Raw genomic sequence first — 12,001 nt, forward strand, 5'->3', positions numbered from 1 at the left:
ATTTCAGGTGTCCTAAAAAAATTAAGCAGTTTTATGCGGCCCGGTCCGGTTCTTACCTTGTTCACACCGGTTCAGCGCTTCAGGCTGAAAACCTCAAGACAACATTGTTTTCTCTTTGTGCTCATTTTCCCCCTCTTCTGCTCCTCCTCTCCCCCACCTTGCTACAGCTCCGAGCGCTTCTGCTACCGCTGACTCCTCTTCTCCTCGCCGGCCGGAGAGGAGGTCCAGTCCTCTGTATATTTCTATTTAGTTGTTTCCTTAGGGGCGTTTGCCAGGAGCCTAACGTTGGTGGCTTCGGATCCCCGCCGACGCGCTTTGCCTTGGTTTCTCCTCGTCGTCTTCTTTGGCCTTCTGGTCACTGACGCCGGTGAGATTTACCAGGTCGGCCGCTCCGCCAATAACAGATCCGTGGTGAGTCCTGTTCTTCAGGTCAGTGCTTCCTCCTTCCCTCCGGCCTCTACTCATGGTGGGTCTTGGGCTGAAGTTAGAGGAGGAGTTATGTTCTTGAAGCTGGTAGATCTTGCCTTCCCTTCGGTCAATAAACTCGTTGGAGTTCTGATTTGTGGCGATTTGACCCGTCCTGGGCGTCGTGGTGCCGCTGTACGGGCCGAGTTTCTTGGATCTGGAGCTCCATGGGAAGTTGGTGAAGCTGCTTCTCTGATTCGTCATCGGAGCCCATTCCCAGTGATGTTTAGGCAGCTGCTGCTGTCCCGTCGCTGCATCTACAGGCCGTTTAAGTGGCTGCTCCATGAGTTGGTGCTGACCGATGTCAGGCACTGCAACCCTCTCTTCCTCCCGGCTGCTATGCCAAAAGGGAGATCACCCGCCTCCTGTATGGCGCCTCAAGCCTGCTTCGTCCCAAGTGGTGTCGTCCCCGGCGATGAAGTGGGTTGCCATGCCCGGAGGTCTCAGAGCACGAACGGTGGAGAAGGATCCGATTGTATCTAAATCTTTCTCTGTGGGTCCTTTTTGTAAAAAGTGAGGAGTACGTTGTAACTTTCGTTTATCTTGAGGTCCTCTCTGAAAATTGTAATCCCACCGCTTTAATGAGCAATGCAGTTTCCGGGTCCTTCGGGACCCTTCCCTTTAAAAAAAACATTGTTTTCTCTTTCTCAACTTCAAGCTTCAATTTGTCAGCCACCCCCTCCTCTAACAGCCTGTCAAGCGCACATCTGCACATTCACCAATTCTGGACAAGAACCGAACCAGGCCGCACAAAACAGACCATTTTGATGTTGTTGATGCTGGCGTGTGGGGCCCACAGGTTAGAACTGTTGTTTGATGGCCTGATATCAAGATTATGGGTTTTCTGATGTGTGACTATAATGGTCCACTCCGTGGAGTTGCATATCTTGGCTTGTAATTTCGTGATTTTGGTTATTTTCCTCACTGGTTTGGCGATGATTCAACTGTTCGTCAACTTGTCTTGCGAGGAGTGTGTCCCTAGCCACCACGCGTTCAACGATATTAGGTTCTCAGCGGGTTATACGGCTCTATAAAACCTACTCCATCCGTTTGTTATAAGGTTCATATTTGAAGTTTATGCCACAGTTTGATCAACAACTATTCAAATTATATTTAATATATGTATATAAAAGTTATACAATTCGAAAGAGTTTATCAATACGAATCCAACAACATATCTTTTGTGCCGCAATAATTCATATTACCAATGTATTTTTTGGTCAAACTTTGGCATATAATTCCGCGTGCGCTTTATAAACCCAAACGGAGAGAGGACAAGGTTAGTTCAACTCATGCAATTCTGGTCTTCTACTATTTCGTCACCAGAGATTTGGAGCGGTTAGACAAGTTGGCTCAAAGGTTTTTGACCTAACTTCTAGTTTATCTGAAATTCTCATTGTCGGTCTAGTTTTTTCGATGAATTGTAATTGGTTTGCTCAATAAATAAAGCCGGATTGTTGTTTTAAAAAAAAGTTGGCAGACACTATACGGGAGAAAGCTGATCGGAGAAGTTCTAAAAAAAAAAGATACGGTCTATTAGTCCTGCTATCTCGATCGGGCTGTTTCACACAAAAAAATTGGCACGCCCCATGTATACGATATAGAAAGCTGATGGGAGAAGTTCTCAAAAAGAAGAAAAATGTTTTACAGGCTTACAGCAAACTGCGCAGACAGCGCATTCAGCTGGCCATCGCGCAAATTTGTTTTTGAACGGGCCATGCATGCATGCAGGGCAACGACTAATTCATTCGTTATCCGGGGCGCACAAAAGAATTACACGGCATGCATGTTGCATGGTAATAGATATCGGGACAAAGAACGCATGGTCGAGTGAATTTCTCGCTAACGCACTTGCGATCGAGTCGTGTTCGATCGGGCAGCTGCCAGCTGCCATGAACAACCACCAACACCGAATCCCACCTTGAGCTTGAGCGTGCGCAATGGCCAATGGCGAGCCAACGTCTCCCTTGTGGATTGTCATCAGCCTCTCTCCTGAGTCCTGACTATAGGCTCTACACTGACCATTAATGTGACGTCACGATTGTCAACTGCCTACGTACGTAGGTATGTAGTACCTTTGGCAGCCATATATTCCTACCGCCGCCTTTGTCCTGGCTCTGCTTTCAGCTCTACCTTAGGTATCTGGCATAATGCAACAGGTACGTACAAAACATGACATGTAAACAAAAACGTAACTTGGAGAGGAATACAACCGGTAGATTAGATTGTTTGAGGAGGCATAAATGATCAGTTCATTGTGGTGCTGTTAAATATGTGTGGAGAGTAGTGAGTATGTTGATAGGAGCAGGTGATAGACCTAGGATGTTTACTCAATTTTTTTTGGTGGATATCTCATCATACTTGGCTGAACATAAACTTGCAGATCATAGGTAGGTTTGGCGGCCATATGTTGGGCGATATGATGATACGATGCTTCATGCAATCGCTGCTATTCGCGACGGCCGTATCTGTGTCGTTTGTGATTCTAAACTTACTTTCACTAGCCTTCGCTTAGTTCGCTGGCACTTCTTGTAGTAGAACGGCGTGCGTGCTTGTCCGCCGGCCTGGCGGCAAGTTAAATTCTCCGGGGAAGAACTTTGGTGCTTGTTCTGTCATCTCTTTTGGTAGTAGAACCCGATCTTTATGGTCGAATGGAAACAAATGTTTTGTGTTTAAGAGACATTAGTGCATATCTCTGGCCAAATAAATTTGAATACAAATGTCCAAATGGCAGATTCTTTTGGTTGCTCATGGCATATCAACAATTTATGAACATTTTGTGTGATCATGAATAAACATGCATAAATACTACAACCTGACACTTATTATGGATCGAAGGGAGTATATTGTTTGTTATGTGGCAAATTACAACAATGAATTTATTTTTGTTGATTCTAGCTAGAGGATTTGGTTGAGTAATTGTCCTTTGGGGGCCTTCGGATTTGGATGTTGAGCGATGATGTGCGATGAGGTCATCAGGGCATGCATCCCCGATAATTGCCAACCCTTTCATAAAGCTTGTAGGTATAGCAAAATGCATTTGGTTTGATCGATCAATGTATTCGCCTGGACAAACTTGTAGTTTGTTAAATAAATTAATAAACGTAAAATATGGTTGTACATAAGCCGATGGTTTCCACCTCTTTTCGAAAAAAGCAATGATTTTTTTTGTTCGGGCACGCGTGAAAATGTATTTTGAATGGGCGCATGCGATTGTTCTAGTTGGACGTAACCAAATCAGACAGCCTACCCGTGCATGCGAGACTCAATCAAACTGGACTTATTAAAGACTACCGAAGGGATCGAGTAGGGAGTACGTCGTTGGTGGCAGGAGTATAGTATTCGAGCGAAAAATTAACTGGACGGGAGGAGGATAAAGCTACTAGCTAACCAGGGGACAGGCCGGCCTGACACAAAGTAACCGTTGCCGGATACGCCTGATGACTTTCCTAACCGCCTGGCCGGTGCATGCATCCATGGCTGGCTAATGACAGCACTTCCTAATATCGCGGACGCCAAAATTAATGTACTACTGCTACTACTCCTCCATGCGCAATGCAACGTACACACAGCATGGGTGCAAAATACTCACGTCCGGTAATCTGAAACTTGTCGAATAAAAACGAAAAAGGGAATAATAAAAATGGTACGCACGTAAGTACAGTAGTTACTAGCAGCAACAAACAAAGAAACTCGACAAGTTGGTCGTGACTGATATGCGTAAATGTGCTGCGAATTAACACCGATCGATCGAGTTCGTCGTCTCAGGTGAGTCATAACAGTAGTCCTAGATCCCCTCGCGCGTGCAGAACGTCACGTACGATCATGGGTCGCCATGTATTAATCAAGCCGCCGTCGGGCGTGGGCGGCTCTCACGTAATCAGGATCGACAAAGGTAGTCTTCTCGTCCGTCGTCGACGCCGCCGTCTTGTCGCCGCACACGGCCTGCTTCTCCTGGAGGAGCACGCCGAGCTCCTTCCCCTCCTCCTTGTACGCCGTGATGATGTCAGCCGTGTTGTTGTGCTTGACCACTGGGACGAGCTGGCCGTCGCGGGGATCGTCGACGTGCACCGGGGCCAGGGCGTCCTTCTCGAGGACCACGGCGACCTCCTTCCCCTTCTCCTCGCCTGCCTTGATGTCGCTGCCGGACGCGCGCTCCTGCTTGTCACGGACGACGAGGAGAGCTCCACCGACAGCGGCAACGACGTGCGCGCCCTGGCCTCGGCGCACGTCCACGAGCCCCGGGACGGCCAGCAGCTCAGGATGCCAACGGCCAGCCCAATGGGCAATGCGGACTTGTTCGCTTCAGCCACAATGTACTAAGCGGGCAGCCGCAGGCGGCCGCAAGTCCATGTGATTGTGTCCAGCGGCAGCGCGGCTCAGCCCAAAATCCCGTGACTGAGAAGCTGCACCAGGCGCATGGTTGCCCGCTAGCTGCCTGAAGCTGCACCTAGGTTCTGCTTGCCGCTAGCTGCGCCTATTTGCCGCTGGATGACTGACTAATGAAGCTGCTGGCCACCGGCCACCGCTGTTGCTTGAAGCAATAATATAGTAAGATCACTCAATTAAACGATTAACAGGCTACACGAGGGATGTGGCAATTAACAGTAATCAATCCAAGTTCAACACAAGAGCTATAGTAATTAACAATCTCAGGTTAGCTATCTACTATTTATCAAGGCAAAGTTGCTGACAGGAAGTTCCAGCTGTAGTATTTTTAACAATCTCGGGTTTCAGACAACAGTAATTAACAATAATTAACACAAGAGTTCCTGATCAACACAATAGCTGCCGAGAAAATTTAAAACCTCATATGCCAACACATATTGATCAAGTTTAGCTGACAGAACACAACACTTGTTGAGTTTTTCTGAACCTAAATGTCAATGCAAAACCAAGTGTCCAGTTCTCTATGTCAGTGAATCATGTCCGAGGTTGCGACAATTTTGAAGCGGTGAATTGTGAGGCAGCCGTCATGAGTCCCGCTCTAGTCTTGAATGAGTACTGATAAATACATAAGGCACACAATAAATGCATTGTAGCAAATACGTAAAATCAGTAATAATTTATTTAAAATTCACATTACTTAGAGCAGCACACAAGTAAAATCAGTAATGGAGATGAGTATGTATATATGACAGTAGTGCAGTACTGCTTATGTACTGGCAGTATTGCATTGTCTGTCAACAATTTACTTTCAGAAAACAAATAATTTATTGTTCTGAATATTACAACATGTATGTATAGTACTCACATTAATATCCAAGAGGACCAAAGAGAGACAGTCAAAGACAAGTGCCGTTTTTAGTTGTATGAATTCTTTTCTTTTATCTCCCAAAAGTACTTCCCATACTTTCTTTTAAACTTGCTTTGTAATACCAGTTTGTTCACAGATAAATAAATTCAAGCCCTATGTAGCCAGAGAAAACAATAGCAATAAACAGTATAAATTTATGATAATGTGTATTTGCTAACCACTTACTTGCAACAGAATCTGAGTCATGGACCAGCGGAATCCTGACATAACAGCAGCAAGCGTCACAAAAATGAATCCCCAGAAGTCAAAGTTGGTCTCCTTGGCAACTGATGAGAAGAATATATCATTGAAATGGACGAGCTCATACCTTTGTAAAATGCCTAGTTTGCTCAAATTATATAATTTGCATCATGATCCGTTTGGTAATCAGGATCTGTAAACATCCATCGATTAGTTAACATGAAACATATACAACTCTACAAAGTTTAAGAATTTTGAAAGAACAAATCCTCACTTTCAGCCTTTAGCCAATTTTGAAGGCAAATTACCTCCTCAACTGTATCGGGGGCAAGTCTACTTCTATAATCACTTATCACTCGTCCTCTTGTACTAAAGGCTGACTCCGATGATACCATTGAAGCTTGTACAGCAAGAATGTCACGAGCAATGCACGACAAAATAGGATACTTTGCAGAGTGCATGTCCCACCATTGAAGAATATCGAACGGAACATTGCATGGGAATTTGTCCTCTTTTAAGTATCTATCCAATTCATTGTTGGCTTTCCTGCTGCTGAGCACTCAAATGCTGGTCCCAATCTGGTCATCTTCCATCTCCACAGCATTAGCGTCTTCTTCTTGTGTTGTACCACTGAGCATACCTCCCATCTTAGCTGAATAATCATGGAATAAACTTATGACAGTATCTTCCACAACAACTATAACTTTCTTTGCTCGAACAGCTCCTAACCACTTCTCCATTCGAAACACAATGTAACCCAGCTTGAATCTAGGATCAAAGATGACAGGTATGCATAATGATATCAAAGCACTCATCCCAATATTTAGCAAACTTCGTTATCATCTCATCAACCATCTCTCGAACAAAGTTATATGGGTTTGAAGCTTGTTTTTGCAAAAGACACTTAATATTCCACATCTGTGTAAAGAAGAGGTGTGAAGTGGGATAGCTAGATCCAGAGAGAATATTTGTGGCTTCATAAAATCCTTTCAACAGATTGCAAACAGCAGCCGCTTTTCTCCATTCTTTAGGTGACGGGCAATAGATGTAGCTCGAATCCTCCTTTTCCAGTGCAAGGAAAGCTTTTATAAATGGAACCGAAGATTGAAGCATCAAAAGGGTAGAGTTCCATGGATGAGGAACATCATGTGAAGGACGAGCCACACCAGAAATTCCGTACCTTCCACAGATTTCATCAAACCTCTCTTTTCTCGATGGATTGCTGTTGATAAATAAGACACTTTCCCTTATATTATCGATTATCCCCACCATAGCATCAAGGCCATCTTGAACAATGAGATTTATTATGTGTGCAACACATCTAAAATGTAGCAAATCACCGCTGCATGGCAGCATCTACTTTACCAACTCATTTTCTTTCAAATATCTAACCATGGCACCATTAACGGATGCGTTATCTAGTGTTATACCAAATAACTTATCATCAATGCTCCAATCTTGAATACTTTTCAGCACAACATTATATAATGACCATCCATCATGTGGAGTTTCCAATCGACAAAATCTTATTATCCTTTTTTGTAACTTGCACTCATGAACATAATGGCAAGTAATACAAACATATCCAATTTTCTAGTTCGATGTCCATAAATCAACAGTTAAGGATACCCTGCCCTTATATTGCTTAAAGAAGTCACGCAGAGCTGACCTATGTTCATGATATATCCTTGAGCAATTGCTGCTAATAGTGGTTCGATGAACCATATGAAACGCAGGATTCAAGCTCTTTGCAAATTTTCTAAAACCAGAATACTCCACAAAGGAAAATGGTAGGTCATTCAAGACAATCATTTCAGCGAGCAATCTTCTAGAAACTCCTTGATCAAAATCCCACTGTTTAACTAAGGATGCATCAGGAGATGAAACAGAAGTCTTTAGCTTATCGACCATTAGATGAATTTGTGACCGAGAACTGCAAGTAGAAGCATGCCTAACCAGACCATTTCTACCAAATCTATGAGTAGCTGGTAAGACAAGATCAGAGAATTTGCATTTTGCACTTACAATGCATCCTCTCTCATAGATAGGATCAAAATCGACCCAAGCTTTAGACCTCAATTTGCGTGGTTTGGCAGCTGCATAACCGTTAAATGCAACAAAGATTTAATGTATAGCCAATAATAATAAAAGGAAAAATAAATCAACTAGTAGTAAGCGCATTGTATAACCGTTAAATACACCAAAGATTAGGTAGATTAAAACTAACCAAGAGTTGTTGTTGGCAGTCATTTTGATATGCTGCTGATCTTGGAGACAAGGAGTTTGCTCGAGATTTAGGTGTTTCATCCAATATATGAGAGTTGGGACTTTTGTTGGATCTTTTACGTAATGCATCTGAAGATCTCCTTTTGAATGTTCTCATCATATTTGTTGTTGTTCTAGAAAACAACAGGATTACGGGGTGCCAATGCACGATGGCACAAATGCGAGAATAATATGTAGGGGGTGTACGCCGGCCTTATAGCGAAGGTCGCCGTACACTTGGACAAGTTGACACGTCGATATTTTTTGAATAGGTTCGGTCGACCCTGCGGGCACGACTTAGTACTATGTTAGGAGAGGCTTCGAGGGGGTTGTTAGCCAAGCGCTTGGGCCGAAACTAGGCTTCTCAAGTCACGTCCCTGAGGTCGAGTCGAGACTAGGCTCGACCCAAGCACTCGAGAGCGGGCTCCTTGAGTTGCTCTAGTCCTCTCCCCTTTGATCTTATTCCAATGGAGAGAATGAATGATACATGCCCCCATGAGGGGGTATTTATAGCCTAGGGGTTCATGACAAAAGACCATGGTTATCCTTGAGAGAGAGAAAAAGTGAGGGTAAGGTGGTAACTTTGCTCCTAGAGCTTTCTTGGCTCTTACTCTAGCTCCTTTGACCATGGTATGGGGGGCTTGACCTTTTGACTCCTTTGACCGGCGCTTAGTTGGCATGGCTAGGCCTTGTTGGCGATTTGACCGGTCTTCGGGATTTGTTGACTTGGTCGTTGCCACGTAGGATCGCGGCCCGGCCCATGTAAGGATTTTATTATATTACAACAATATTCACCCCTGGAGACCTACATATTGGGGATCTAACTTTCTTGTTGCAATGTATAGCTGAAGGAGAAGTACCATCCTAAATTAAGAAAGAAAGAAAGAAATTATTCACAACAATATATGTTCGATGAGGAACCTAACAGAAAGAAATCATTAACAAGATGCCTATCCTAATCAACGAGCACACAATCTCGGTGTGAAGGTACTTTTCTCTTTGATGCATATATAGGTCTTGTGTGCTTTAAGGAGCATAGATGCATCCTTTTAGGATCAGTTATATGCATACACTTGGCAATTATTATTAAAACTGAAATATTACAAACTTTATATCTAAAACGGGCTACAAGTTATTTATGTTCAGATTCTTGGCACCACGAGGGAAAAATCACCTTATTCTTCTTTTGTTGCAACTTTTTTTCCTTCTCCTTGTTATTTCTCCTCTTCTCTTTCCAACTTTCTCCTCTTCTCCTGCTGTTTCTTCCTCCTCTTCTCTTCCAGATTTTTTGCTTTCTCTTCTTTCCTCGATTTGCACAATGGCTACTTAAGTTGCAAAACCAAACTGAAAATTGAATTGGAGAGAAAGAAGCGTAACCTTTTTTGGGATTTTGGGGGGAGCTGAACACATCCCTCAGGCGTGGTGTGGTATTCCTCTACGGGAGACACCTGCTGCTCCACATTCATCTTCTCCTCCTCGACGGCATCCATGTATGGCAACGGCAGCTCCACGAGGCGGCGCCCTTCGGACGGGATTGGATGGAGGGAGGATGCAGCGGAAGGAGGGCGAGGCTGTGGCTGCTCACCTTCTTGGAGCAGCGGCGACTCCATGAAGCAGGTGGAGGAGGCAGTGGCGGAAGAAGAGGGAGGAGGCGGGGACGGCAGGAGGAGGAGGCGGCCGGAGAGGAAGGAGAAGGCGTGGCAGGAGGAGGCGGCCGGCGGCCGCCGCCGGGGACGAGCAGTCTCGATTTCTCGAAGCGGAAGAGTCGTTTCTGAGTTCTGCTACTGGACTTGCCTCTTGGACAAAGCGGCTCTCGCGGGCCTAACGCTCTTGTTCGCATTGTCCAGAAATTAGAAGTACCGGACCGCATGAGCCCAAGAAGACAGTTTTTTTTTCGGGCAAATTTGAACAAGTCCGCATTGCCCATTGGGCTGGCCGTTGGCATCCTGAGCTGCTGGCCGTCCCAGGGCTCGTGGACGTGCGCGTCGTTGCCGCTGTCGGTGGAGCTCTCCTCGTCGTCGGACGACGACTTGACGTCGAGCCGAGTGTCCCCCTGCTCGGCGCCGTCGACGCGAGAGACGACGTCCTGCAGGAGCGGCTCGCGGGTACCGTCGTGGTCCTCGCTCGGTGCGGCCGACGGCCGCAGACTCCAAAAGACGAGGTGCAATATGAGCTGCAGCAGCGCCAGAATAGCAGTGCCACGGGTTGCGGCCTGCACGCACACATGCACGGCCGATATATACATCGTTTCATTAAAACACACATACGTATTAGTGAAGCAACCGGGAAAATGATCCACGCAGGACAAACTACTCACCACGAGGTCTTTGTTCACCTTCTGCACCCCGACCGTGTTGCGCACGCTCCAGATCGACGCGTTGATCAGTGAGATAGAGCTGGGATGATAGGCGCCGGCATTGTGGCCATGCTCCTTGTCTGTATCACGGTCCACTGGAAACGCAAAAACAAACGTGAAACTTTGCAGCGCGCCCCTATACCGGTAGAACATGTGAATTGTTTAAACACATACTCACCATGTTCCAAAACGGAAACAACGCCGTCACGATCGACACCGCGCTGCAGAGGTGGCCGTAGATGCTCTCGCTCGTGAATATGTACACAAAGACAGATGCAAAGAAGAAGAGTGTCCCGCCGAGCACGTAGAATAGGAGGTATGTCCGACGACGATCGTGTGCATCAGACAGATATAGAAAAAGGAAGACGTAAAATATCCCCAACAGTACTCCCCCAAAGCTCAATAAGTACGGCACACCGCCATCCAAGCTATTGTAAATCAGCCACAAACCCGAACTCACAAAAGTAAACACATATGCATAAGGTGATGCACTATGGAAAGTAGATCCAAATAGAAAAAACGGAAAGCTGCAAAAGAAATTAGAAAAAAAAACACTGTAAACAAAAATTCAAGAGAACACGGGCTGATAGGCTGATAAACTAAGACGTATACATGTATAAAAATACACTTACGTGGGAGCAAGTAGTGCTAGAAATCCTGTTAAACAACCGAGAGCCAACAGCAAGTCCATCGTGATGGAGATAGAGGAGGAGGAGTGAGATTTGGAGGAGGGGAGGAGCGGTCGAGCAGGTGGGATGGATAGATGGGAGGAACTGCCTGCCTGCCTGCTTTATACTCCAGGCTCCAGCAAGTGATTTTCCGCTAAGCGGAGCATCTACCTCACTGTGCCTCTATTTGTGCACCATTAACTTGCAAACTGTGCCTCTATTTGTGCACCGTTAATTTGCAAATAATTTTTATTATTTTGTTTCCACCGGGGTCTTCTTTAACCGGCCTTCGTGTATACGCCCAGCCATTAACTTGCACCAGTTACCCTCTTTTTTTTAAATACAGTATAAACGCATATGCTTGCAAACACATCCGTACACTCACATTTATGAACGCACACAAGTATATTTAGAGGTCTCGTTGTTGAGGGATACGTCACTTACCACTGAAAGAATAGCGCCGCTAAGTCCTGAAATAAATTCAAAAAAATGTGAGCACCCATGTCAAGTTTAGAATCAGAAAGAACCAGAACACCTGAGTAAGGCTCGGTTCACTTGCATCATTAACAATTTGTTAATTGCTTTTGTGCCGCAAGGTTTCGAGTTCAGATTAATCTTTCTCTCCACTTCGGAGAGGGGGATTACGTCGCCGTCATTGCCAAACCAATCTCCACCGCCATGTTTGTTGCTCTCCTAACCATGAGTGATTAGTCCGTTGTCATAGGCATACGGGATGTGTGAGAATTGGAT

At 45.2% G+C, this 12,001-nt stretch overlaps 1 long non-coding RNA gene across 10 annotated transcripts; it reads right to left on the reverse strand.

Annotated features, from left to right (window-relative positions):
• Nucleotides 1-5,105: 5,105 nt before the first annotated feature.
• Nucleotides 5,106-10,039, reverse strand: LOC104581635. Of its 10 annotated transcripts, none has more exons than XR_002962466.1 (7): nucleotides 9,402-10,039; nucleotides 8,190-9,091; nucleotides 7,988-8,058; nucleotides 6,237-7,184; nucleotides 6,090-6,155; nucleotides 5,948-5,982; nucleotides 5,106-5,469 (listed from the first exon to the last, which is right to left on the reverse strand). It is a non-coding gene; the product is annotated as an uncharacterized LOC104581635 (long non-coding RNA). The 10 variants fall into 10 exon arrangements; XR_002962460.1 differs by having other exon boundaries at nucleotides 6,237-7,895; XR_002962462.1 differs by having other exon boundaries at nucleotides 6,237-7,816; nucleotides 9,402-10,038.
• Between the last annotated feature and the right edge of the window lie 1,962 nt (nucleotides 10,040-12,001).

Source organism: Brachypodium distachyon, chromosome 1 (assembly GCF_000005505.3).
Source record: "Brachypodium distachyon strain Bd21 chromosome 1, Brachypodium_distachyon_v3.0, whole genome shotgun sequence".
In the NCBI taxonomy this organism is placed as follows: domain Eukaryota; kingdom Viridiplantae; phylum Streptophyta; class Magnoliopsida; order Poales; family Poaceae; genus Brachypodium; species Brachypodium distachyon.